Source organism: Artemia franciscana, chromosome 15 (genome assembly GCF_032884065.1).
Source record: "Artemia franciscana chromosome 15, ASM3288406v1, whole genome shotgun sequence".
Lineage (NCBI taxonomy): Eukaryota > Metazoa > Arthropoda > Branchiopoda > Anostraca > Artemiidae > Artemia > Artemia franciscana.
In genome coordinates this window covers 6,776,766-6,803,648 of record NC_088877.1, presented here as the reverse complement: position 1 = coordinate 6,803,648, position 26,883 = coordinate 6,776,766, and the positions used below count along the sequence as shown (strand labels likewise).

General features: G+C 36.7%; 2 protein-coding genes across 7 annotated transcripts in view; both read right to left on the bottom strand.

The window, feature by feature from the left end:
* Positions 1–26,883, bottom strand: part of LOC136035992 (cardioacceleratory peptide receptor-like) — a 473,226-nt gene that overhangs the window by 82,187 nt on the left and 364,156 nt on the right. The gene's annotated exons all lie outside the window — the stretch shown is intronic.
* Positions 1–26,883, bottom strand: part of LOC136035990 (calcium/manganese antiporter SLC30A10-like) — a 92,996-nt gene that overhangs the window by 38,676 nt on the left and 27,437 nt on the right. For 2 of the 6 annotated variants that reach the window (XM_065717896.1, XM_065717897.1), the window contains exon 2: positions 25,118–25,215. The exons of 3 other annotated variants lie outside the window; for them this stretch is intronic. The gene's annotated coding sequence lies outside the window, so the exon portion shown is untranslated. Of the gene's footprint in view, positions 1–10,892; positions 10,911–25,117; positions 25,216–26,883 lie in introns of those variants that run through there. One more of the 6 variants, XM_065717900.1, reaches the window with a different exon arrangement.

Genomic DNA, 26,883 nt, shown 5'->3' with positions numbered 1-26,883 from the left:
AGCAACCTCTAAAAAGTCATTAAAGATACTATATTTGGGATCGCAAACGCGTAGCGATATTAATGGCAATAATCACTTTTATTACCCATTAGAAACATAACAGAGCCAAGAGCTCATATGGCACTTGTGACGAGGTAAGAAGAGCTAAGAGCCAAGAGCTCATATGGTATGAGCTCTAAAAAAATTCTAAGAATCAATAGATTGATTTAAAAGGAAAATCAGAGGCTTAATGCCGGTCAGGATTTAAAATAAGAGCTCTGAGCCATGATCCTTCTAAATATCAAAATTCATTAAGATCCGATCACCCACTCCTAAGTTATAAATATCCCATTTTTCTAATTTTTCCTCTCCCTTTAGCCCCCCAGATGGTTGCTTCTGGGAAAACGACTTTATCAAGTCAATTTGTGCAGGTCCCTGACACGCCTACCAATTTTCATCGTCATAGCACGTCCAGAAGCACCAAACTCGCCAAATCACTGAACGCCTCCCCCCAACTCCCCCAAAGAGAGCGAATCCAGTACGGTTACCTCGATCACGTATCAAGGACATTTGCTTATTCTGTCCACCAAGCTTCATCCTGATTCCTCCAGTCCAAGTGTTTTCCATGATTTTCCCCTCCAACTCCCCCCAATGTCAAAAGATCTGGTCAGGATTTGAAATAAGAGCTCTGTGACATGAATTCCTTCTAAATATCAAATTTCATTCAGATTCGATCACCTATTCGTAAGATAAAAATACCCCAATTTTCACGTTTTCCAAGAATTCCGGTTTTCCCCCCCAACTCCCCCCAATGTCACAGGATCTGGTCGGAATTTAAAATTAGAGGTTTAAAGCACAAGATCCTTCTAAATATCAGATTTCATTAAGATCTGGTTACCCTTTCGTAAGTTACAAACACCTCATTTTCCAAATTACCCCCCCCCCCAAAAAAAAAAAATCCACCAAAGAGTAGATCCGGTCCGGTTATGTCAGTCAAGTATCTTAGACAGGTTTTTATGCTTCCCATCCAGTTTCATCCTGATCTCTCCGCTTTAAGTATTTTCTAAGATTTCCGGTCCCCCCAACTGCCCCCCCCCCCAATGACGCTGGATCCAGTTGAGATCTAAAATAAGAGATCTGAGGTACGAGTTCCTTCAAAATATGAAGTTTCATGAAGATCCGATCACTCCTTCGTAAGTTAAAAATACGTCATTTTTTCTATTTTTTCAGAATTAACCCCCCCCCCCCAATAGAGCGGATCCGTTCCAATTATGTAAATCACGTATCTAAGACTTCTGCCTATTTTTCTCACCAACTTTCATCGCGATCCCTCCAATCTAAGCGTTTTCCATGATTTTAGGTTCCCCCCAAACTCCCCCCAAAGTCACCAGATCCGGTCGGGATTTTGAATAAGAGCTTTGAGACATAATATGCTTCTAAATATCAAATTTCATTGAATGCATATGCACGTGGGAACGTAGACGGGTCGTAAAGGTGGGCGAACACAGTATGGTAAATAGAGTGGCTTAGCTCGTACAAGCGCTGCATAACGTCAGTTGGGTATCAAAAAAGTCTTATCTCGATACTTGTAAATTTTCAAATGGGCAAAAAACAAACCTTTTTTTGTTATTATGACAAATTTTTTTAATTTCCTAAGAGGTAAGTAAAACAACAAGAGCTAAGAGCTCATATGGCACTTGTGACGAGGCAAGAAGAGCTAAGAGCCAAGAGATCATATTGTATGAGCTCTAGCAAAATTCTATGAATCAATAGACTGATTTAAAAGGAAAATCAGAGGCTTCATGCCAGTCGGGATTTAAAATAAGAGCTATGAATCACGAGGTCCTTCTAAATATCAAAATTCATTAAGATCCGATCACCCACTCGTATGTTATAAATACCTAATTTTTTCTAATTTTTCCTCTCCCTTTAGCCCCCTAGATGGTCGAATCTTGGAAAACGATTTTATCAAGTCAATTTGTGCAGCTCCCTGACACACCCACCAATTTTCATCGTCCTACCACGTCCAGAAGCACCAAATTCGCCAAATCAATGAACCCCTCCCCCCAACTCCCCCAAAGAGAGCGAATCTAATACGGTTTCGTCAATCACGTATCAAGGAAATTTGCTTATTCTATCCACCAAGCTTCATCCCGATTCCTCCACTCCAAGTGTTTTCCAATATTTCTCCCTCCAACTCCCCCCAATGTCAAAAGATCTGGTCGGGATTTGAAATAAGAGCTCTGAGACATGAATTCCTTCTAAATATCAAATTTCATTAAGATCCTATCACCTATTCGTAAAATAAAAATACCCCAATTTTCACGTTTTCCAAGAATTCCGGTTTCCCCCTCCAACTCCCCCAATATCACAGGATCTGGCCGGAATTTAGGCCCTTCTAAATATCAAATTTCATTAAGATCTGGTCACCCCTTCGTAAGTTAAAAATACCTCAATTTTCAAAATTACCCCCCCCCCCAGCTCCACCAAAAAGAGCAGATCCGTTCCGATTATGTCAGTCACGTGTCTTAGACAGGTCCTTATTCTTCCCATCCAGTTTCATCCTGATCTCACCGCTTTAAGTATTTTGTAAGATTTCCGGTTCCCCTCAACTGCCCCCCCCCCCCAATTACGCTGGATCCGGGTGAGATTTAAAATAAGAGATCTGAGTCACGAGATCCTTCTAAATATAAAGTTTTATGAAGATCCGATCACTACTTCGTAAGTTAAAAATACTTAATTTTTTCTAGTTTTTCAGAATTAACTCCCCCCCCCCAAATAGAGTGAATCCGTTCCAATTATATAAATCACGTATCTAAGAATTCTGCTTATTTTTCCCACCAAGTTCCATCCCAATCCCTCCAATCTAAGCGTTTTCCATGATTTTAGGTTCCCCCGGGACTTAAGATAAGAGCTTTGAGACACGATACCCTTCTAAATATGAAATTTCATTGAGATCTGATCACCCGTTCATAAGTTAAAAATACCTCATTTTTCTAATTTTTCAGAATTAACCCCCCCCCCCCCCAACTACCCCAAAGAGAGCGGATCCGTCCCGGATATGTCAATCATGTATCTAGGACTTGTACTTATTTTTCCACCAAGTTTCATCCCGATCCGTCCACTCTAAGTGTTTTCCAAATTTTAGGTTTCCCCCTCCCAACTCTTCCTTCCCAATGTCACCAGATCTGTTCAGGATTTAATCACCCGTTTGTAAGTTAAAAATACCTCATTTTTTTAATTTTTCAAAATTAACCCCCCCCCCCCCAACTACCCCCAAGAGAGCGAATCCGTTCCGGTTATGTCAATTATCTATCTAGGACTTGTGCTTATTTTCCCCACCAAGTTTCATCCCGATCCCTCCACTCTAAGTGTTTTCCAAGTTATAGATTTCCCCTTCTCAACTCCCCCCCCCCCCAATGTCACCAGATCAGGTCGGGATTTAAAATAAGAGCTCTGAGACACGATAACCTTCTAAATATCAAATTTCATTGAGATCCGATCAACCGTTCGTAAGTTAAAAATACCTGATTTTTTCTTATTTTTCAGAATTATCCCCCCCCCCAACTACCCCAAAGAGAGCGGATCCGTTCCGGTTATGTCAATCATCTATCTAGGACTTGTGCTTATTTTTCCCACCAAGTTGCTTCCCGATCCCTCTACTCTAAGTGTTTTCCAAGATTTTAGGTTTCCACCTCCAAACCACAACCCCCTCCCAATGTCACCAGATCCGGTCGGGATTTAAAATAAGAGCTCTGAGACACGATATCCTTCTAAATATCAAATTTCATTGAGATCCGATCACCCGTTCGTAAGTTAAAAATACCTCAAAACCGGGACCGACAGACCGACAGACCGACGGAATTTGCGATTGCTATATGTCACTTGGTTAATATCAAGTGTCATAGAAACGGATTTATATGTAAAATCAATGCATAGGTATGTCTTGTCAGTTGGGTTTCAAAAGGTCGTATCTCCATAATCATCAATTTTTTGAAGAGCAAAAAAACAACCTCACAACTTTTTCAATTTTTTCCGATAGCCATAAAACAAAAAGATTTGATTTGTAAAATCAATGCACAGGTTTGTCTCGTCAGTCATGTATAAAAACATCTTATCTCCGTAGTTGTGAATTTTCAGATGGTCAAAAAACAAACCTCACACCTTTTTTTATTTCCCTCTGATGTAAGTATAAAATAAAACAGATTGATATGTAAAATCAGTCGGGTTTCAAAAGGTCGTTTCTCCACAATCGTCAATTTTTTTAAGAGCAAAAAAAACCTCACAAATTTTTCAATTTCCCTCTGATAACCATAAAACAGAAAGGATTGATTTGTAAAATCAATGCATAGGTTTGTCTCGTCAGTCATGTATAAAAAGGTCTTATCTCCATAGTTGTGAATTTTCAGATGGGCAAAAAACAAACCTCACACCTTTTTTTATTTCCCTCTTATGTAAGTAAAACAAAAACGGATTGATAAATAAAATCGATGCATAGGTATGTCTCGTCTATCGGGTATTAAAAGGTCGTATTTCCATAATCGTCAATTTTTAGGAGAGCAAAAAAAACAACCTCACACCTTTTTCAATTTCCCTCTGATAACCTTAAAACAATAAGAGATAAGAGCTCATATGGCACTTGTGACGAGGTCGGAAGAGCCAAAAGCCAAGATAAAAAGCAAAATTCTACGAATCAATAGATTGCTATAAAAGGAAAATAAGAGGCTTAATGCCGGTCGGGATTTAAAATAAGAGCTCTGAGTCACGAGGTCCCTCTAAAAATCAAAATTCATTAAGATCCGATCACCCACTCGAGAGTTAAAAATACCTCAATTTTTCTAATTTTTTCTCTCCCTTCAGCCCCCCAGATGGTCGAATCGCGGAAAACAACTTTATCAAGTCAATTTGTACAGCTCCCTGACACGCCTACCAATTTTCATCGTCCTAGCACGTCCAGAAGCACCTAACTCGCCAAAGCACTGAGCCCCAACTCCTAACTCCCCCAAAGAAAGCGGATACCAGTTACGTCAATCACGTATCTACGACATTTATAAGCATTTTCCAAGATTTCGCGTTTCCCCTTCCAACTCCGGCAATGTCAACAGATCTGGTTGGGATTTGAAATAAGAGTTCTGAGACATGAGTTCCTTCTAAATATCAAATTTCATTAAGATCAGGCCACTCGTTCTTAAGTTAAAACTACCTCAATTTTTCTAATTTTTCAAAATAAACAACCCTCAGCCCTCCCAAATAGAACAGATCCGTACCAATTATTTCAATCTCGTATCTATAACTTGCGCTTATTCTTCCCTTCAAGTTTTATCCCGATCTCTCCACTCTAAGCATGTTCCACGATTTCCGGTTTCCAAGATTTCTGTTTCCCCCTCCAACCCTCTATGTCCCCCAATCCGATTCAAATTGAAAATGGAGCATCTGAGACATAAGATTCTTCTATCTATCAAGTTTCATTAAGATCCGATCGCCCTTTCGTAAGGTACCTCGCTTTTAACGTTTTCCAAGAATTCCGGTTTCTCCCTCCAACTCCCTTCAGTGTCACCGGATCTGGTCGGGATTTAAAACAAGAGTTCTAAAGCACAAGATCCTTCTATATATTAAATTTCATTAAGATCTGATCACCCGTTTGTAAGTTACAAATACCTCATTTTTTCCAAATTACTCCCCCCCCCCAACACCACCAAAGAGAGTGAATCTGGTCCGGTTATGTCAGTCATCTATGTTGGACTTGTGCTTATTCTTTCCACCAAGTTTCATCCTGATCTCTCGGCTTTAAGCGTTTTCCAAGATTTCCGGTCCCCCACCCCGTAATTTTCGAGGTCCTTCTAAATATGAAATTTCATTAAGATACGATCACTCTTTCGTAAGTTAAAAATACTTCATTTTTTCTAATTTTCAGAATCAACCCCCCCCCCCATCTCCCCCAAAGAGAGCAGATCCGTTCCGGTTATGTCAATCCCGTATCTAGGACTTGTGCTTATTTTTCCCACCAAGTTTCATCCCAATCCCTCCACACTAAGCTTTTTCCTAGATTTTAGGCTCCACCACCCAAATTTCCCTTCACCGGATCCGGTCGGGATTCAAAATAAGAGCTCTGAGACATGATATCTTTCCAAACATCCAATTTCGTTAAGATCCGATCACTCCTTCGTAGGTTAAAAATACCTCATTTTTTCTAATTTTTCAAAATTAACCCCCCCCCCCAAACTCCCCAAAACAGAGCAGATCCATTCCGGTTAAATCAATCACGTATCTAGGACTTCTGCTTATTTTTTCCACCAAGTTTCATCCCGATCCCTCCACTCTAAGCGTTTTCCATGATCTTAGGTCCCCCCACTCCAAACCCCCGCCCCAATGTCACCGGATCTGGTCATGATTTAAAATAAGAGCTCTGAGACACGATATCCTTCCATACATCAAATTTCATTAAGATCCCAACACCCGTTCGTAAATTAAAAATACTTTATATTTTCTATTTTTTTCCGAATTAAGAGGCCCCCCATCCCCCCCGATGGTCAAATCGAGAAAAAAGACTATTCCTAATTTAATGTGGTCCGGTCCCTGATACGCCTGCCAAATTTCATCGTCCTAGCTTACCTGGAAGTGCCTGAAGAAGCAAAACCGGGACAGTAGCAATTTGCCATCGCTATATGTCACTTGGTTAATACCAAGTGCCATAAAAACGGATTGATTTGTAAAATCAATGCATATCAATCCGTTTTTGTCTTACGGTCATCGGGGGAGGGGGGGGGGAACTAAAAAAGTTGTTAGGTGTTTTGTTACTCTTCTGAAAATTTACAATTATGGAAAAACAAACATTTAATACGCAACGGACGATAAGCGTTTCTAATCTGAAAACTAGAATAATAATAAAGAAGTGTAACATTAGTGTTTTTTTAATATGGCGAGATCAAAAAACATATATATAGCTCATACTGGGCAAAAGCTGAGAGACATTATTACCTAGCAGAAGACTTATTGCTATGATAATCGCTCAACTTAATAATGCGGCCAATAATCGCTCCGTTTGCTAAAGAAATCTTACTAGTTAACTAGTTACTAGTTACTATTTATTATCTAGTTACTAGTCAACTATTACTAGTTAATATTTATTCAGAACTTCATTTTTTTTTATCAGTTTGAGATATCAACCTACTGAAATTTAAAATGTCGTCTGCATAATTTAATAGCGATAAATTCAGGTCTTGGAAAATAAACTTGCCCTGACATTCATCTGTGCAGATACAGCACTATATTTGAAAGGGTTGGTGAGGAAATCACACCGCGACTTTCTCCCCACATAATCATATTTGAGACAGATGATCCATCTGGTGACATACTACGAATGAGTGCTACTATAGATCTATTTAAACAATGCTAGTGAGCTGAAGGAAGTATCTTTGGGTGTATACCAAAAATCCTTCTCTAACCATGGTCTACAAGATAACCTTCCCTATGAAAACCCCACTCGAGTCATAGTCATCATCCGTGAAAACTACGATTAAAAAAAATTAACGATTTGTATTTTGCGGTAACGCTCATCTATTTATGAGCGTTAATTTCCTGGAGATTTTGGATAATCCAATATACTTTTGGGGGAAATAGTGGATATAAGCACTCGTAGAATTTGAAGATTAAAGTTTTGTTAGCAGAGGGAAACTATTTGCCAAGCTTTCTACAAACAAAACATACGCCTAACGACGACTCAAAAACATTTGTCTTTATTCGGAGAAAAGAGTCTCTCCTTTGGGTTGACTAATTTTGGGCAAATAATGGGTGAAAAATCAAATGAATGTATTCGTCACCGTCCCAAAACCGTGGTAAATAGCGCTCTGCTCTTGAAAATACTTAGTCAACTATAATACCACCAGTCCTAACATAGGGTTGACTAATCTAGGACAAATACGGGTGACAAAACAAATAAATATACTCGTCACCACCACAGTACCGTAGTAGCCTAAATAGCGCTGTGCTCAGGAAAATACTGAGTCAACTATCATACCACCAGTTCTAACAAGTCATTATAGCACGAAACCGACTAAGGCCCATAGAGCTGCGCTCACTACTCCTTCACCTCATTCTACTCAAGTAGTCAATCCGGACCAATCCCAGTTAAAGATAGGAACGGGGCTACAGTTAGTGATAAGGAAAGAGTTAAAGAGAAATGGGCAGAACATTTTGAGAATGTGATAAACCGAGATGCAGTTGCAGGAAAAGATATAGATGAAAATAAAAAAGTTCGTGATACCTTGGATGTGAAAAAAGATTTGTTTTTGTGAGGAAGAATTAGGGACAGTACTAAAAGGATAAAGGCTCCAGAAGCTGATAGTGTGATAAATGAGTTTCTTAAATATGGTGGCTCTGAGGTTAAAAATAAGCTACTGAAGATTATGAATATGATTTTTGAAAAAGGGGAAGTACCTAATGATTTTAGGAAAACCATAATTAAACCATTGTATAAGAATGGTGACGAGAGTGAGTGTCGTAATCATCGAGGCATTAGTCTATCTCTGTAGGTAGCAAATTGCTTAGTAATATGATACTTTTTAGACTGAGAGATGATTTAGACATAGTTTTAAGAGAAGAACAGAGCGGTTTTAGAAAAGGTAGTGGATGTGTCGACAAATTTTCACTCTTAGGTTAATAATTGAGAAACACATTCGTTGTCAAACACCTTTGGTACTCAGTTTTATGGATTATGAGCAAGCGTTCGATTCTGTTGATAGAAAAGCTTTAGCAAAGGTCGTATCCTTATATGGTATACCAGACAGATACATTAAAGTGATTTGTGCTATGTACGGGAATAATACTGCTGTGATTAAGGTCGGAATTGAGGTTAGCAGCTGGTTTTGTATTAAATTAGGAGTTAAGCAGGGAATTTGTCTTAAGGAGCACAGAAAAGGTAATTGGAGACCACGGAATCAAACGGGGAGGAAAAACTCTCCTGGACTTAGATTATGCTGATGATTTAAGCATATTATATGAAAGTGTAAGTGAAATGAATGAATTTTTTAGAGGTTTTGCGAGTTCAGGGTGATAGAATATGTTTGAAAATTAATGTTAAGAAGACCAAGTCACTAAGACTAGAAATAAGTACAGACGAAAAGGTGACGTTGGGTAACGAAAAGATTGATCAGGTGGGCAGTTTCACTTACCTTGGCAGCATTATTAGTAAAGACAGTGGAAGCAGTGAAGATATTAAAAGTAGAATAGCCAAGGCTCAGGGTGTTTTTTCACAGTTAAAAAAAAGTTCGGACGAATAGGAAGATAAGTCTGCAAACCAACATAAGAATAGTGGATGCTACAGTGATGACAATAATCAAATATGGCTCTGAAGCATGGGCGCTCCGAAAAGCGGATGACTTGCTAGACATTTTCCAGAGAAATTGCCTACGGATTGTTCTGGGTACCCGGTTGACCAACCATATTTCAAACAGTATGTTGTACGAAAAACGTGGTTCAATCCCGCTTTCCAGGGCTATAGGGAAAGAAAAGTTGAGATGGTTAGGCCAAATCTTGCGGATGAAGGATGACAGATTGGCGAATATTGTCCTTTTTAGCCATCCGTCTGGGGCTAAACGGAAAGCAGGTCGTCCTCGTCTGGGGTGGGAGGATGTCATAAATAAAAATTTAAAGGAAATGGGAACTTCCTGGGAGGGTGTAAAGAGGAAGGCCTTGAATGAATTCAGTTGGAGGAGGAGCGTGCGTTGCTGTGTTGGCCTCAGGCGGCATGGTGCTGCGGTGACTTATTAGTAGTAGTAGTAGTACACAAGGCTTCACACTCTACCCCCTACTGTGGAGTTTAAGTTTAATTAAAAAAATTTCTTATAACCTGTTGCAATCCCATTCAGGGATAAACATCTTTTTGTTTGACTGTAGATAAATGACCAACTAGTAACCGTCAATAAAAGCTGTTACTTAATCAATTCTTCATTTACTAAAATTATCCAACCAGCTATTTTTATAAATTTCATTTCGAATCAAATTAGGTTCCCAATTTAATGAAATTACGAGACTGATCGCAAATCATTTTTTAATTAAAAAAAAAAAAAACTAAATCTGTTCGACAGCAAACCAGTTAACACTATATACTAAAAAAAGGTGAAAAATTCACTGGTGGGGATTTTTTGGGTAGGGGCATTAAAGAAGACAAAATTTAAAGATTTCTTTTGGTCCCTAGTTATCCTTTTAATATTATTCTAATTATTATTATTGCCTTCATTATCATTATTATTATTATTCCTGTTATTATTATATTAATTATTATTATTATTATTACCGTACAGACTTTGGGAATGTCTACTAAATCTAATCTTAAGTTATATTATTAGCAGAAAAAAGACAGGAAAATAAATACTGAATTCTAATTAGCAGCAAGCCTGTTGACACCAAATGTTGATAAATCGATACAAAAGAATAAAAAACAACTCCCCAAACATAGCTTTAACGTAAAAACTAACATGGGCCAAAATGGTAATCGATTCAACAGGATTTGAATCTAAGAGCTTGGCAATATTCATTGCATTACAGGGCTTCTACATGGCGTTTTAATCAAAACTGAAAGCTTAGGTAAGCAGACTGACTGCCTAAAGATTGATATGAATCATCCAGATATTTTCGAAAACGTTGCATGGAAACGTTTAGTGTGCAAGGCGTATCTGAAATAATTCTTCACAGCCAAATAACGACTGTGAGAAGCGACCCGGCTCAATAGTAACCAAAACTCTTAACAATAGATATATCAAAAGAACTGGTTAATTATGATGATTTTAAATATATAGGTTTAATTAAATTTAGTCTTACCGATTAAAGGCTACGAGCCTGAGAAAATTTTCCTGATTTTCGAAGAAAAGGGAAAATACCCCCTTAAAGTATTAGATACTTAATGAAAATCTCACCATCAGATTGAGCGTATCAGGAAACTCTACTGTAGTGGTTTCACGCTCTTATCTAGAAAATGTAGAATTTTGTATTTTTCGCCAGAAGGAAGATCAGGAGTGCGTGTTTTTTTTCCATTGGTGACGTATCAACCCAGTGGTCCTAGAATATCGTGAGAGGGCTCATTCGAACGGAAATTAAAAGTTCTTGCACCGTTTTTAAGTGACCAAAAAGATTGGAGGGCAACCTGGCCCATCCCCTACCCTTTTTTCTCAATGTCGTCCAATCAAAATTTTGCACAGCCCAGGTGAAAGGTCTTTAAGTCATAAAATTTGCCCAATTTTTAAACATATTGTTTACAAATTGTTATTTACACATATATTTGTATTGTGCAGTATGTATACATTTTCGGGTGGGGGGGGGGATTCTTTACTGGTGATTTTTCCACGGGGGAATTTTCTATAGGGAGGGAAGTTTCCAGGGGGTGAACTTGTCGGGTAAAATTATATATTCGGGAAATTCGCCAGATTTGTGTATAAAATTCTTTTAAATGTCTTACTTTCTCTTTTCCGTCTCAATTTTGCGCGTGGAGCTGTTAAGGGTAACTATCGGGGGTGAATTTTCGTCGGGATTGGATTGTCTAGAGGATATTTCCGTGGGGAGGGAGATTTTTCCATGGAGATAGGGCCAGATTTCCTGGCATTGCTTAAAACGATTAGAAATTAAAATTAAAAGAAAACAAGTTTTTTCCACTGAAAGTAAGGAGCAGCATTAAAACTAAAAACGAACAAAAATTATCACCTGTATGAAGGGGATTACCCCCTCCTAAACATCTCTATTTTTAAGCTAAAGTTTGAATTTTGTCCTAATTCCTTAAGAACGACTCTTGGAACAAAAGGGACTCGTTTAAGTAGAACAATAGGAAGCTTTTTTTAAAAGTACTAAAAAACTATAAGGTCTTGAGGAGGGGACAATTCCCTACATACAGTTAAAAAAAAATTTTTTGGTTTAATTACTACCAAGATTAATGATCTTGTACAGTTTCAGATTAAAAACAGCCAAACACATGCTATTATTTTATTTTATTTTTTAAGGAAGTAAGCCAGACTTTTGGGGGACAAAGTTTTTTAAAGCAGGGATTTTTTTAATGTTGAAAACGAGCAAAAAGTGCAAAAACCTCCCCTGTTTATGGGCCTTATACAAAATTGCTTACTTTTATTGCAAAATCAATTTGACCCTTGGGACTTTTTGATCCAATTTTTCTTTGTTCCTCTATTTAAACACTAGACTCTTTGGAGAAAACTTTGTGCCTAATTCAGTTGGATAAATTGTGTTCCCTTGTTCATTAGCAGATGTTAAATTCATTCGATGACGAATCCCAAAAGTATTTGAAAAGTTAAAAAGTCATTCCATTCCCATACTTAATGATGAAAAGAGTAAAAATAATTATAAATTTACAATTTACAGATGTACAGAAGCTGCGACAGAAATAAAATAAATTTTGACATAATTTCATCGGTGAAAATTATTAGAAATTTATGGACCGGACAAGACAAAGCGCCGTCACAACAGGAATTATTCTAGCATGTCTGATTGAAAGCGGAATACTCCAAAACCCTCCTCTAACATTTTTCTACGTTAACGAAGGCGAGGAGTCACCAACTTTCAGAAATCCGGTACATCAAATGGCTAAAGTTGGCGAAAGTGTGTGCGGAACACTGGTGGTACTCTGCCAAGCGTTATGAGGACTATGTGACGCGTGGCGGAAATGTGCAGCACACATGATGCTTCGAAATGCAAAGCAGATGGCAGAAATTGGAAGACAACTCGAAGAAAGAACTCGAAGACAACTGGGAAGACAACTCGAAGTATTTTATGGATATTCAAGATTCCAATCAAGGATATTCAGAGTGACCGTACAGAAGAGAAGAAAGTTCAATATATATTATTATCTAAATAATTGTGTCATTTATCCAGTGGCACCCAAAAAAAGGGTGGCAGATTTTACCTGGTGGGTTACTTTGTTGTCTAACTCCTCCCCTTACAACTATGTATGTAAGTATTATTTGTTTCGGCTGATGTGAATAAAGTAGCCACTGCCACTTGGCTTGTGAATAATAAGCCACTCTTAGATGACAACATTACAGGCCAAAAACTGGAATAGTATCACCCATTCTGTCAATAGTAAACACCCGGTAACATCATAAAAATAAAACCTTACATCTTCAGAGGTAATAATAGCTGGGATTGACATTAGTCAAATCTGTAGGCAAAGGACAAGTTTCGAGAAGACGTCAAATCTTGTCTTAGATTACATAAAAAAAGACTAGTTTTTTTTAACTGAAAGTAAGGAGCGACATTAAAACTTAAAACGAACAGAAATTACTCCGTATATGAAATGGGTTGTCCCGTCCGCAATCCTTCGCTCTTTATGCTAAAGCTTTTAATTGTTTTAAAAAGCAGAATTGTGGTAAAGAGTCAAACTTTAGCCGAAAGAGCGAAGGATTGTGGAGGGGACAACCCATATCATATACGGAGTAATTTCTGATCGTTTTAAGTTTTAATGTCGCTCCTTACTTTCAGTTAGAAAAACTAGTTTTTCTATGTAATTTCTGAACGTTTTTGAATTAATGCATGTTTGATTTTGGCTCTCCACACATAAATTATTAAAATTAAATTTGTATATTAAGTCCTTTTTTGGCTAAATGGCTTTCTCTTAGTTCTGATCAGACGATTCTGAAAAATATGGGATGGGGAAAGAGGCCTAGTTGCCATGCAATTTTTCGGTTACACAAAAAGCCAACTATAAATTTTAATTTTTAACGAATTTTTTTATTAGTAAAAAATATACGTAACTTAAGAATTAACTTACGTAACAAACTTTTATATTCTTAATTTTGTATTATGTATATGAGGGGGTTTGTACCCTCGTTAATACCTCGCTCTTTACACTAAGTCGTAAGTTTTGTGCCGATTCTTTAAGAATGACCCCTGAATAAGAAAGGCCGTAGAATAAATAGTTGAAATTACTAAAAATACTATAGCATAAAGAGCGAGGTATTTATCTCCTCCTAAATACCTCGCTCTTTATGCTAAAGTATTTTTAGAACCCCTCATATGCGTAATAATCTCTGTTCGTTTTAAGTTTCAATGGTACTCCTTACTTTAAATTGAAAGAACTTTTCCATGTTTATTTTTTCATTGTTTTTTTTTATAGTAATTTTAGAAAATCCTGCACCCTTTTCATTGAATTTATGTTCCCCCATGACATATTTCTCCAAGGAAAGATCCTCCCACATAGCCCCCTCCCCTCAACCCCACCCCCAAAACCAAAAAAAATCCCCTGAAAACGACTGTACACTTCCCAATAACCATTATTATATGTAAACACTGGTCGAAGTTTGTAACTTGCAGCCCCTCCCCCAGGGACTGTGGGGGAGTAAGTCATTCCCAAAGACATAATTATTATGGTTTTTGACTATGCGGAACAAAATGGCTATCTCAAAATTTTGATCTATTGACTTTGGAGAAAAAATGAGCGTGGGAGGGGGCCTAGGTGCCCTCCAATTTTTTTGGTCACTTAAAAAGGGCACTAGAACTTTTCATTTCCGTTAGAATGAGCCCTCTTGCAACATTCTAGGACCACTTGGTCGATACGATGACCCCTGGGAAAAAAAAACAAAAAAAAAAGAACAAATAAACACGCACCCGTGATTTGTCTTCTGGCAAAAAATACGAAATTCCACATTTTTGTAGATAGGAGCTTGAATTTTTTTCTGTAGGGTTCTCTGATACGCTGAATGCGATGGTGTGATTTTCGTTAAGATTCTGTGACTTTTAGGGGGTGTTTTCCCCTATTTTCTAAAATGAGACAAATTTTCCCAACTCGTAACTTTTGATGATAAAGACCAAATTTGATGAAACTTATATATTTCAAATCAGCATGAAAATACGATTCTTTTGATGTATATTTTAGCATCAAAATTCCGTTATTTAGAGTTTAGTTTACTATTGAGCCGGGTCGCTCCTTACTACAGTTCGTTACCATGAACTGTTTGACTAGGTATCTTGTGGTGAAAGGGCCAAAAGTTTTCGATAATTTGATAAGAAAATGCATGAGAAGAGAACAACTAATAAAAAAAATGTTATAAACACGTTTCAAAAAAGGAACAAAAAACTCTCAAATTTTGTTTAGATCATCGCAGTTGGCCTGTATTTCCACGGATGGGTGTATTGTTGTATGGGTGTATGGCTGCATTTCCTTTGATGGTGGCCGGCGTATGCCTCCCTGGAAAATATCCTCCATCCCCCTCCGCGGCTGGTTGGCCTCAGCTCACTTTTGACTTAAAAAAGGACTAGAATTCTCAATTTCTGATCTAGTGAGCACCCTCTGAAGTTTCTGCGACCATGAGGCGGAGGTGTGGATGAGGAAGGGACAGTCCTCCTCCTATACGGAATAAAGTATACTCATTTTGAGGTTTAATGTTACTCTTTACATTCATAATAAAATCGTAGACTGGAAATATTCTGAAATTCATATATGAATTTCATATTTTTGATGCGTTTTTTTAAGTTCCTTTTGTAAAACCTCCCCCTAAGGAAATACCTCCCCCAAAATATCCTGGTTATGACCTTGGGGATTATATATGAATGAATTATATATGAATTATATATGAGAAGAGAACAACTAATAAAAAAAATGTTATAAACACGTTTCAAAAAAGGAACAAAAAACTCTCAAATTTTGTTTAGATCATCGCAGTTGGCCTGTATTTCCACGGATGGGTGTATTGTTGTATGGGTGTATGGCTGCATTTCCTTTGATGGTGGCCGGCGTATGCCTCCCTGGAAAATATCCTCCATCCCCCTCCGCGGCTGGTTGGCCTCAGCTCACTTTTGACTTAAAAAAGGACTAGAATTCTCAATTTCTGATCTAGTGAGCACCCTCTGAAGTTTCTGCGACCATGAGGCGGAGGTGTGGATGAGGAAGGGACAGTCCTCCTCCTATACGGAATAAAGTATGCTCATTTTGAGGTTTAATGTTACTCTTTACATTCATAATAAAATCGTAGACTGGAAATATTCTGAAATTCATATATGAATTTCATATTTTTGATGCGTTTTTTTAAGTTCCTTTTGTAAAACCTCCCCCTAAGGAAATACCTCCCCCAAAAGATCCTGGTTATGACTTTGGGGATTATATATGAATTTCGGCCTCCATGCTCTCCCCATTATTCCCTTAGAACTAATTCTTTATTTATCTGATGGCTCAATGAGAGCTGGGATGTTTTGGCATCCAAGTCGCCCTTTGAGGTATCTCCCTTCCTCCCTAACTACAAAACAAAAATTATAGAACCGAAGTTTAAGCACCTTTTTACGTTATGTAATTTGTCCATTGTTTGCAGATAGTAGTTGTTATTGGGAAACATGCGAACATTTTTCAAAGGGGAGTTTTCTGCGAGGAGGAATGGTCCGGTGGAATTTTCTGGGTAATTTTTGGAAATAATTTCGGGGATGTATTTCGGGAATAATAACTGCGGGGATGTATTTTCCATATTGGGAGGGGTATTTTCTGGGAGGGTAAACGTCTAGAACCATCTTTGCATGGAGCAGCGATAAATTTTCAATGAAAAGCAAACAAAAAAGCTGGGAGACATTTGGTATTTCTATCAAAATCCATCAATAACGGTTCATTCCTAAGACCTAGGATTGGGATGAAAGGAATACCCAAGTATGAACCGTCCTTGCCTCGGGTATGTTTCCAGCCAGGGGGGTGTAAAGCGGAGTTATGTAGGACCGGAGAAACAGAGTAAAAATTTATTTTTTTCATATATATATATATATATATATATATATATATATATATATCTATATATATAAAAATAAGTTGTCTGTCTGTGGATGGATGGATGGATGTGTCAGGTGACGTCACCTGAAAAAACTGGATTAGGTGACGTCAAAACTGAAAAAACTAAAAAAAGGCAAAAACTACAAAAAAAAACTAAAAACTAATAAAAAAAATAAAAAAGCTAAAAAACTAAAAAAACTATAAAGGTAAAAACCAATAAAAAACTAAAAAAAAAAACTGAAAAAACTAAAAAAAGGCAAAAACTACAAAAAAAAACTAAAAACTAATAAAAAAAGTAAAAAAGCTAAAAAACTAAAAAAACTAAAAAAACTAAAAAAAGGTAAAAAAACTAAAAAAAATAAAAAATAAAAAAAAAATAAAAAAAGGAAAAAACTGAAAAATAAGCTAAAATAAAGGTAAAAACCAATAAAAAACTAAAAAAAAAGGAAAAAACTAATAAATGACGACACTCAAAGAGAAAGCGACCAGGACAAAAGGAATGTTCGATTAGCAATCAACAAAGCACCGGGACACAGGGAGTATAAATGACGACCAGGACATAAGTAAAAAAAAAAAAACTATCTATATATATAAAAATAAGTTGTCTGTGGATCTGTGGATCGTGGATCAGGTGACGTCACCTGAAAAAACTGGATCAGGTGACGTCAAAACTGAAAAAACTAAAAAAAGGCAAAAACTACAAAAAAAACTAAAAACTAATAAAAAAAATAAAAAAGCTAAAAAACTAAAAAAACTAAAAAAAGGCAAAAACTACAAAAAAAAACTAAAAACTAATAAAAAAGCTAAAAAACTAAAAAAACTAAAAAAAAGGCAAAAACTACAAAAAAACTAAAAACTAATAAAAAAAATAAAAAAGCTAAAAAACTAAAAAAACTAAAAAAACTAAAAAAAGGTAAAAAACTAAAAAAACTAAAAACTAAAAAAAAACTAAAAAAGGTAAAAACTAAGTATATACAGACCGGTACACCGGGATACAAATGACGACCGGGACACAGGGAATATAAATAACGACCGGGACACAGGGACACAACTACAACGGGGACACCGGGGGAAACAGGGGGATATAAATGACGACCGGGACAAAAAAACTAAAAAGAAATAAAAACTAAAAACTAATAAAAAAAACTAAAAAATCTAAAAATCTAAATAAGCTAAAAAAGAAAAAAAAGGAAAAAAATAAAGGAGAAAAACAAAACTAAAAAACGAATGTATATACAGACCGGGACACCGGGATACAAATGATGACCGGGACCCGGGACACAGGGAATATAAATGACGACCGGGACACAGGGACACAACTACAACGGGGACACCGGGGGAAACAGGGGGATGTAAATGACGACCGGGACACCGGGACAGGGAATGGTCGATTAGCAATCACCATCAACAAAGCTCAAGGGCAATCATTAGAATCATGAGGTATAGATCTGAATACAGATTGTTTTCCCATGGACCATTATATGTTGCATGTTCAAGAGTCGGTAAACCTGACAATCTATTTATATGCAAAGACAATGGGACAGCAAAGAATGTTGTATATTCGCAAGTTTTACGTAGTTAAAACCATATATATATATATATATCTATATTCACAGGTGGGACATAGGGACACAACTACAATGGCGCGTAACTATTATGGCGCGTAACGACTTACGCGCGCGGGGGGGCTTGGGGGGGGCGCGAAGCGCCCCCACCAACTAGGTGTTGTATATATATATATCTATATTCACAGGTGGGACATAGGGACACAACTACAATGGCGCGTAACTATTATGGCGCGTAACGACTTACGCGCGCGGGGGGGCTTGGGGGGGGGCGCGAAGCGCCCCCACCAACTAGGTGTTGGGGTGGCGCGAAGCGCCACCCCAACAGCTAGTATATATATATAATTAACGAATCGGATTAGAGAGCTGAAACGTTTGGAATAAAGTAAATAAAAAAGCTACAATTTGAAGTTAGTTTCTAATTTTTTACTTTTATCCATGCCGTGCAAAAGTCCGAAATTTAAAATACAAAAACAATAGTGGAAGAATAAATTAAAAGAATTTAGAATTTTCAGTCCGGCCAATTAATTTTAGAAGTTCTTTTTTGAATTTATAGTTCTTTTGGTTGCTTCAAATTTTCCATTTCTTAGGCTCCAGACCTTTTAAAAAAAAATGCAAGGTTTCAGATAATATATTTTTTTTTCTATTTGCTGGGGATTAAATCAGAAAAACAAACCATCCAAATTTTAGATCCTTTTTCAAAGACCGCTTGTGCAAAATTTCATTTTGCTGGTATGCCGGGTCAGAGAGCAAGATCTCTTTTCGTACCATAGGAAAATTAACATGGCTTCGGATTTAGGGACTCTCACCTTAACATAAATCTATATATATAAAAATAAGTTGTCTGTGTGTGGATCTGTGGATGGATCAGGTGACGTCATGTTTGTTCGCATATGACGTCTGAATTATTTCACACTAATACAAAAGAAGAAAAAACTAAAAAAGGTAAAAACTACAAAAAAAACTAAAAAGAAAAAAAACTAAAAAAGCTAAAAAACTAAAAAAAAACTAAAAAAAGGTAAAAATCTAATAACTAAAAAAAACTGAAAAAAATAAAAAAAGGCAAAAACTACAAAAAAAATAAAAACTAATAAAAAAACTAAAAAAGCTAAAAAAATAAAAAACTAAAAAAAACTAAAAAAAGGTAAAAAACTAAAAAAAACTAAAAACTAAAAAAGAAAAAAACTAAAAAAAAGGAAAAAACTGAAAAATAAAAGAGAAAAAGAAAACTAAAAAAATATGAATAAATATATATAAAAATAAGTTGTTTGTGGGTTATGTCTGTCTGTCTGTCTGTCGAGTGACGTCGTGTTTGTCCGCATATGACGTCTGAATTATTAAACATATATATAAAAAAAAGTTGTCTGTGTGTGGATCTGTGGATGGATCAGGTGACGTCATGTTTGTTCGCATATGAATGACGACCGGGACACAGGGAGTATAAATGACGACCAGGACATAAGTAAAAAAAAAACTAAAAAAATGGTAAAAACTACAAAAAAACTAAAAACTAATAAAAAAACTAAAAAATCTAAAAATCTAAATAAACTACAAAGAAAAAAAAGAAAAAAGGAAAAAAATAAAGGAGAAAAACAAAACTAAAAAACGAATGTATATACAGACCGGGACACCGGGATACAAATGACGACCGGGACACAGGGAATATAAATGACGACCGGGACAAAGGGACACAACTACAATGGGGACGCCGGGGGGCAGAGGGGGATATAAATGACGACCGGGACACCGGGACACAAGGAATATAAATGACGCCCGGGACACTCAAAGAGAAATCACAGACTGGAACACCGGGACACAAATGACGACCGGGACACAGGGAATATAAATGACGACCGGGACACAGGGACATAACTACAAAGGGGACGCCGGGGTGCACAGGGGGATATATAAATGACGATGGCGACTCAGGGAATGGTCGATTAGCAATCACCATCAACAAAGCTCAAATGGCGCGTAACTAATATGGCGCGTAACGACTTACGCGCGCGGGGGGGCTTGGGGGGGGGGGGGGGGGGGTTGCGAAGCGCCCCCACCAACTTGGTGTTGGGGTGGCGCGAAGCGCCACCCCAACAGCTAGTTAAATATAAAAAACAAGTTTTTTTAACGGAAAGTAAGGAGCGACATTAAAACTTAAAACGAACAGAATTACTTCGTATATGAAAGGGACTGCTTCCTCATTAACGCACTGCTCTTTACGCTAAAGTTTGACTCCATCGCATTCAGCATATCAGACAAGCCTATTGCAAAAATTTCAACCTCCTATCTACAAAAATGTGGAATTTCGCATTTTTTGACAGAAGACAGATCACGAGTGCGTGTTTTTTTTTTTTTTTTTTTTCCAGGGGTCATCGTATCGACCAAGTGGTCCTAGAATGTCGCCAGAGGGCTCATTCTAACGGAAATAAAAAGTTCTAATGCCCTTTTTAAGTGACCAAAAAATCTGGAGGGAAACTAGGCCCCCTCCCACGCTCATTTTTTACCCAAAGTCAACGGATCAAAATTTTGAGATAGCCATTTTGTTCAGCATAGTCAAAAACCATAATAACTATGTCTTTGGGGATAACTTACTCCCCCACAGTCCCCGGGGGAGGGGCTGCAAGTTACAAACTTTGAACATTGTTTACATGCAGTAATGGTTATTGGGAAGTGCACAGACGTTTTCAGGGGGATTTTTTTGGTTAGGAGGTGCGGGGAGGAGGCCATGTGGGAGGATCTTTCCTTGGAGGAATATGTCATGGGGGAAGAGAAATTCAATGAAAAGGGCGCAGGATTTTCTAGCATTACTATAAAAAAAAAACAATGAAAAAATAAACATAAAAAGTTTTTTTCAATTGAAACAAAGGAGTAGCATTAAAACGAAAAGAGATTATTACGCATATGAGGGGTTCTTCTCCTCCTAAATACCTCGCTCTTTATGCTAAAGTATATTCAGTAATTTCAACTATTTATTCTACGGCCTTTCTGATTCAGGGGTTATTCTTAAAGAATTGGGACAAAACTTAAGCTTTAGTGTAAAGAGCGAGGTATTAACGAGGGGACAAACCCCCTCATATACATAATAAAAATATAAGAATATGGAAGTTTGTCACGTAAGTTAATTCTTAAGTTACGTATATTTTTTACTAATAAAAACGTTCGTTAAACATTAAAAGTTCTAGTTGCCTTTTAAAGTAACCGAAAAATTGGAGGGCAACTAGGCCTCCTTCCCCACCCCTTATTTCTCAAAATCGTCTGATCAAAACTAAGAGAAAGCCATTTAGTCAAAAAACAATTAATATACAAATTTCATTTTAATAAATTATTTGCGGAGAGCCAAAATCAAACTTGCATTAATTCTTCAGAAATTAAATAAAAAAAACAGTTTTAAAACTTAAAACGAACAGAAATTACTCCGTGTATGAAATGGGCTGTTCCCTTCTCAACGCCCTGCTCTTTACGCTAAAGGTTTTTACTGTTTAATAAAGTAGAATTGAGAGAAAGAGTCAAACTTTAGCGTATAGAGCTGGGCGTTGAGAAGGGAACAGCCCCTTTCATACACGGAGTAATTTCTGTTCGTTTTAAGTTTTAATGTCGCTCCTTACTTTCGGTTAAAAAAACTAGTTGTTTTTTTTTATTTGATCTTAAAAGGAGTGCCAGTAGTTCAGTTTTAACAGCGCATAATGAAGAAACTACTATTAATTTTTAACTGAATTGTCAAACTCTGAACGAATCCAAATAATATGAAGGCATTAGGTTTTCTTTTTTCGTCGCGCGACATGAACTCCGACTCAAAAGCCTGGGCAAACTGATAGTCAGATCTTCCGCGATTTAACACAGAAAGATCGGAATTGAAAACTACTAGCGCAAAACGCGGCGTAGTGGCTAGCAAAAGCATTAAAATGTGCCCCTAAATAAGTAGAAAATATCAAACAGAACTAGAAAGTTGATATAATAATGAAATAGACCTAGGCTAATCTGAATATTTATAGCATTTACAGGTGAAATCTCTGTGTAAGTAAAAAAATAACCCATATTGGTCTTGGTTCAAAAATTTCAAAAAGCCTAAAAAAGGTAAGTATTTGGCTGCTAAGGCAGGCTAAACTACTGTTTAAGAGACATGTACCACACCTAGCCTTATAATTTCGCCAGACGCTAGATGGCTTTGGTGATTTTTTCTTGGCACTAGCGCGAGTTTCCAAACTTTTCAGTTACCCATACTCTATGCTCTGACTGTGAAAGTCAAAATGCTTTCCACTCAGGGTTGCCGCCTGTAGCACAAAAGTACTATTTTAGCACTATTTCATCATGAGTAGCAATGTAGCACATTCTACATTTAATGACCAAATACTTGACCAAATAATGACCAATAATAATTGAATAATTGACCAATAATGACCATAGTGCTACAATTTTCGTGCTATAGTTTTTTCTTTTGTCTTGGATGAAATGATGACCATTTTGAAAAAAGGCAGAGGAATTAACAAAAAGTGCGGAGCACCTTTTTGTTAATTGCTTTTGAAAGATTGGCACAAAAATTGTATTACCCTGACCAGCTTTTTTGGCCGTTTTCGTTTCACAAGATTGGCGCTAAGTTTGAAATAAACAGACGAAAATTTTGACCTAAAACTAATTCAATTATACTATAATGGATTATGCACGGGGCGATGGTGCGAGCCACCAGACGCGCAAAAGTTTTGACTCTAGCACCAAAAATCTTTGTATAGCACGCAAATCTAGGCAATTTTGCCCTTTTGGAAGTGACCGTGGTGGCAACCCTAATCCTCTCATCATTTAGCCTATGCTCAGAAATGGGAGCTACTATAGCTAGTTCGCTACTTACAGTAGTTCGGATACCTTATGTAACTACTGATCAATAAAAAGAACAAAAAATAATGTTTCGTTATAATAATTAATTCAAAAAACATTTTCCAAGAAAGAATTTTTCCAAAGAATATTCTTCTTGGCTTGGAGAGCGATCCTTGAGAGTTTCGGCCAATTGTACACCCAAGATCAAACATGCCTCTCCTCCACCAGAAAACTGTTTTATAAACAATTGATAATTTGCATTTCTTACGGCCCTTATCCCAACCAATCGTTGGTGGCCCGTGCCACAAAATAATTTTTTTATTATGTTTCTTTTGGCTTATTATCTCTTTCAAACATACGACTTACAGTTACAAGTTTCAAACTGAACAGGAAAGATTGTTCGTTCGCACCTTTTCGCAGTTTGTTCGCACCTTTCACCCTCCCCCATCCAAACATGCGATCCTCTTGGCCAAGTTACTGAGTATTTAGCCAATCACACACCCCAAGTCAAATATTGCCCTTTTTCTATTATAAAATCTTTTTGAAAACAGTTGGAAATATGTATATTTATCGCCTTTCTCCCAAAGGCTCCGGGGGCCTTGTCACCCCAAGAGGCACATTTACTCTATCTTTTCACTATTCTGAACAAATTTGCTATCTCAAAATTTGGATTTGATCCTTTAGAGAATGGTGGGGAGAAAGCCCGCAAACAGCATTGAATAGAAACTGATTGCCATCCAATCACTTTAGACTCATAGAAAGGGCACTAGAGCTTTCAATTTACAATCAAACAACCCCCCCCCCCCCTACAGTTTCTACGGTCATTTTTGCCATACAAAGTAGCCTAGGGGGTGGCAAAAATAAGTAAAAAAAAATAATACATTCAAAGCACGTGGCTCTTTACTCAGATAATGCATTGACTAAAGTTCTACTCGTCACTTAATATATATATATATATATATATATATATATATATATATATATATATATATATATATATATATATATATATATATATATATATATATATATATATATATATATATATATTATTTGTGAAATTGATATCATGTAACATATCACGATTTGATTTACCACGATTAAGAAGTTTTGAATAGGTAGGGGGTGCTTTCAAGTAATTAATATTGTTCCTCTCTTATTTTAATATTGAGAAGTACAAAATAAAGGTTTGCGTCCTTTTTAAATAAAGTCCAGGAGAATGCAAATATGACCTCCCATTATTTTAAAGATATATGCTGCTGGATATGGTAAAGCACATACTGTGCGAAGCGCAATAAACTTAAACATTTGTTTGGTATTTAGTAATCCTAGTCAAGTTAATATGAGATGCCGTTGCAACGCTGCTTTTAGGTAGCCCTTGTAACCACTAAACGTGCAAAAATACTGCCCTTGGTAGATGTTCCTGCAGTTGCCCAAAAGAAATGCTAGGAAAGAACCCAGTTTATGAATTATAGTTATACTATTCTGTTGAGAAACTAGATGAGATGATAACTAATCATTCTTTTCGTGGAAAAGACTGAGAAATCTTACTTGTTTTTTAACTGGATAGGTTAAAAATAATTTTAAGGGTTGTCCTGTACCCCCCTACTTCTTTTTACGTAGAGACATACCATAGGGAAACAGAGAGCTTATTTATAAAAATGCTGTGAGTCCATGTGACTAAATTAAAAGTAAAAAAAACATTTTTCTAAATCTTGAGAGGAAACAATTTTGCTGCTTTCTCAACCCTTTTCAACGAAAGCACAGAAAGAGCCATTTCTCAAAGAAAATGACAAAAAAGGTATTTTCCAAAATTTAAGGAAAGGGAGTAGGTTTAATGTTGTTCTTATTGGCTCAAAATTGTATACAACAACAACGCGTCAACAACAATGTGTAAAGAAGATCAGAGTTATTTCGGGCTTGCTTTTCCGATAGGCCCTTATTGAGCATTGTAATTGGCTTGCAAGGATATAGCAAAAACTAGATAAGGCATATTTCTCAACGAGGAATTAAACGACTGCCTTACTTTTTTTTCTTGGGTATAGATCTTTCCTGTCAAACTAACTGCTCCTCTGCATCTGTGTACTTCCCCTGGAAGTGTTTCTGGGTCAACTTGTTCCTCACCTGTATTAAAAAAATGCAACGAAACAGAAAAATTTTATGGACAATTTTTTAAAAGCGAAAGTTATACTTAATAAATATTACATAAATATTTGTTTTACTACTACCAAGGCCTATATATTAGCCATTCAGGCCTATAAATGAATTTTCAAACTTTTTGCGTAAATAGGTCATGTAATTTTGGTTCAGGTTATTTTTATTTTAAGAGAATTGCTTATTTTTGTGTAAGACAAGAAGTGACTATCAAAATATTTTCATTGATTGGTTTCAAGCATGGTTGTCAAATAACATCATCGTTTGGGCTGTCTCTTTAACTAGATAAACTGACACATGTCACTTCTGATATTTCATAGGAAAGCAAAATAATGCAAGAAGCTTAGCAAACAAACAAAAAATACTCTATTTTCGAAGGGGTTACAGCGTTCTTCGGGGGAAAGGGTGGAGTTTGACAAAGCATAAAAAACAGGTGAAGAATAAAAAAAAAAAAATCGGAAAATACGTGTAGAATCATAAAAATTGAGACCTCAGGGGAGAGGCTTTCCCTTGTACATTCCTATACAATAAACTAATAGACTATCTTGAACATGTTTTTCGAAATTATGCGTTGCATATGCTGTAGTTGTTACTAGCCGGAGAAACTCAAGCCGCAAGTATCTGACTCGTCTTTATAATGCAGTTGCCTTGTCTCGCGTATTGTTTTTGTCCCCCTTTAGGAAGATTTGTATTGCCCGTAATGAGAAGTATATCAGGACAGTATTTTTATAGTATGCAGTGTATCTACTAATGTACTACCTTTCGTTAGAAGTCACCATACTGTTGCCAAGTATGGTATTGTTGAGTCTCTTGACACAGTTAAATGGGCCATCCTGACTTATGAGAAAAAGCTTAAGTTTCCCTATGAGTGGCTCCGCCTTCTCAAGTAGTTTTTGTGCGTAGTTTCCCAGTCTTGGTAATGACCGTAATAATTGCTTTGTTTTTTTTTTGCTTTTTTTTCTTGTTTATGATCCATTTTTTCTTGTTAATTGCAAGACGGGCTATTAATAAATTCAATTCAAAAATCTTCATTTAGTCTTCTATAGGTTCTGATTGAGCAAATCCTTCACAAAAGAATTAAATTAAAAACAAAAAAAAATTCCAACTGAAAGTAAGGAGCAATATTAAAACTCAAAATGAACAGAAATTATTACTTAGACGAGGGGGGTTGCCCCTTTCTCAACACCTCGCTCTTCAAGCTAAAGCTTTTCAGCATTTAAAAAAAGTTATTTATTGTTCTAATTAAACGATCCATGTATTTTCTGAGTCGTTTTTAAAGAATTGGGACAAGATTTGAACTTTAGCGTAAAGAGCGATGTGTTGAGGAGCAACCCCCTCATTTGAGTATTAATTTCTATCGTTTTAAGTTTTGATATTGCTCCTTACTTTCAGTTGAAAAAAACTAGCTTTTTTTATTTAATTTCTGATCTTTCTTTAAATAGCGCCAGGAAATCTGGCTCCACCTCCACGGAAAAATCCCGTCAACTCCTGGAAAATTCCCTCTCTATCGAAAATTCTCCCCACGCAAAGTCCCCCCAGCGAAAAACTCGTCCTCCCCTCTTCACCCGAAAAATGTATTCATACTTCCCAATAACAAGTACTATCCGTAAACAATGGGAGTAGTATCCCTATAATACG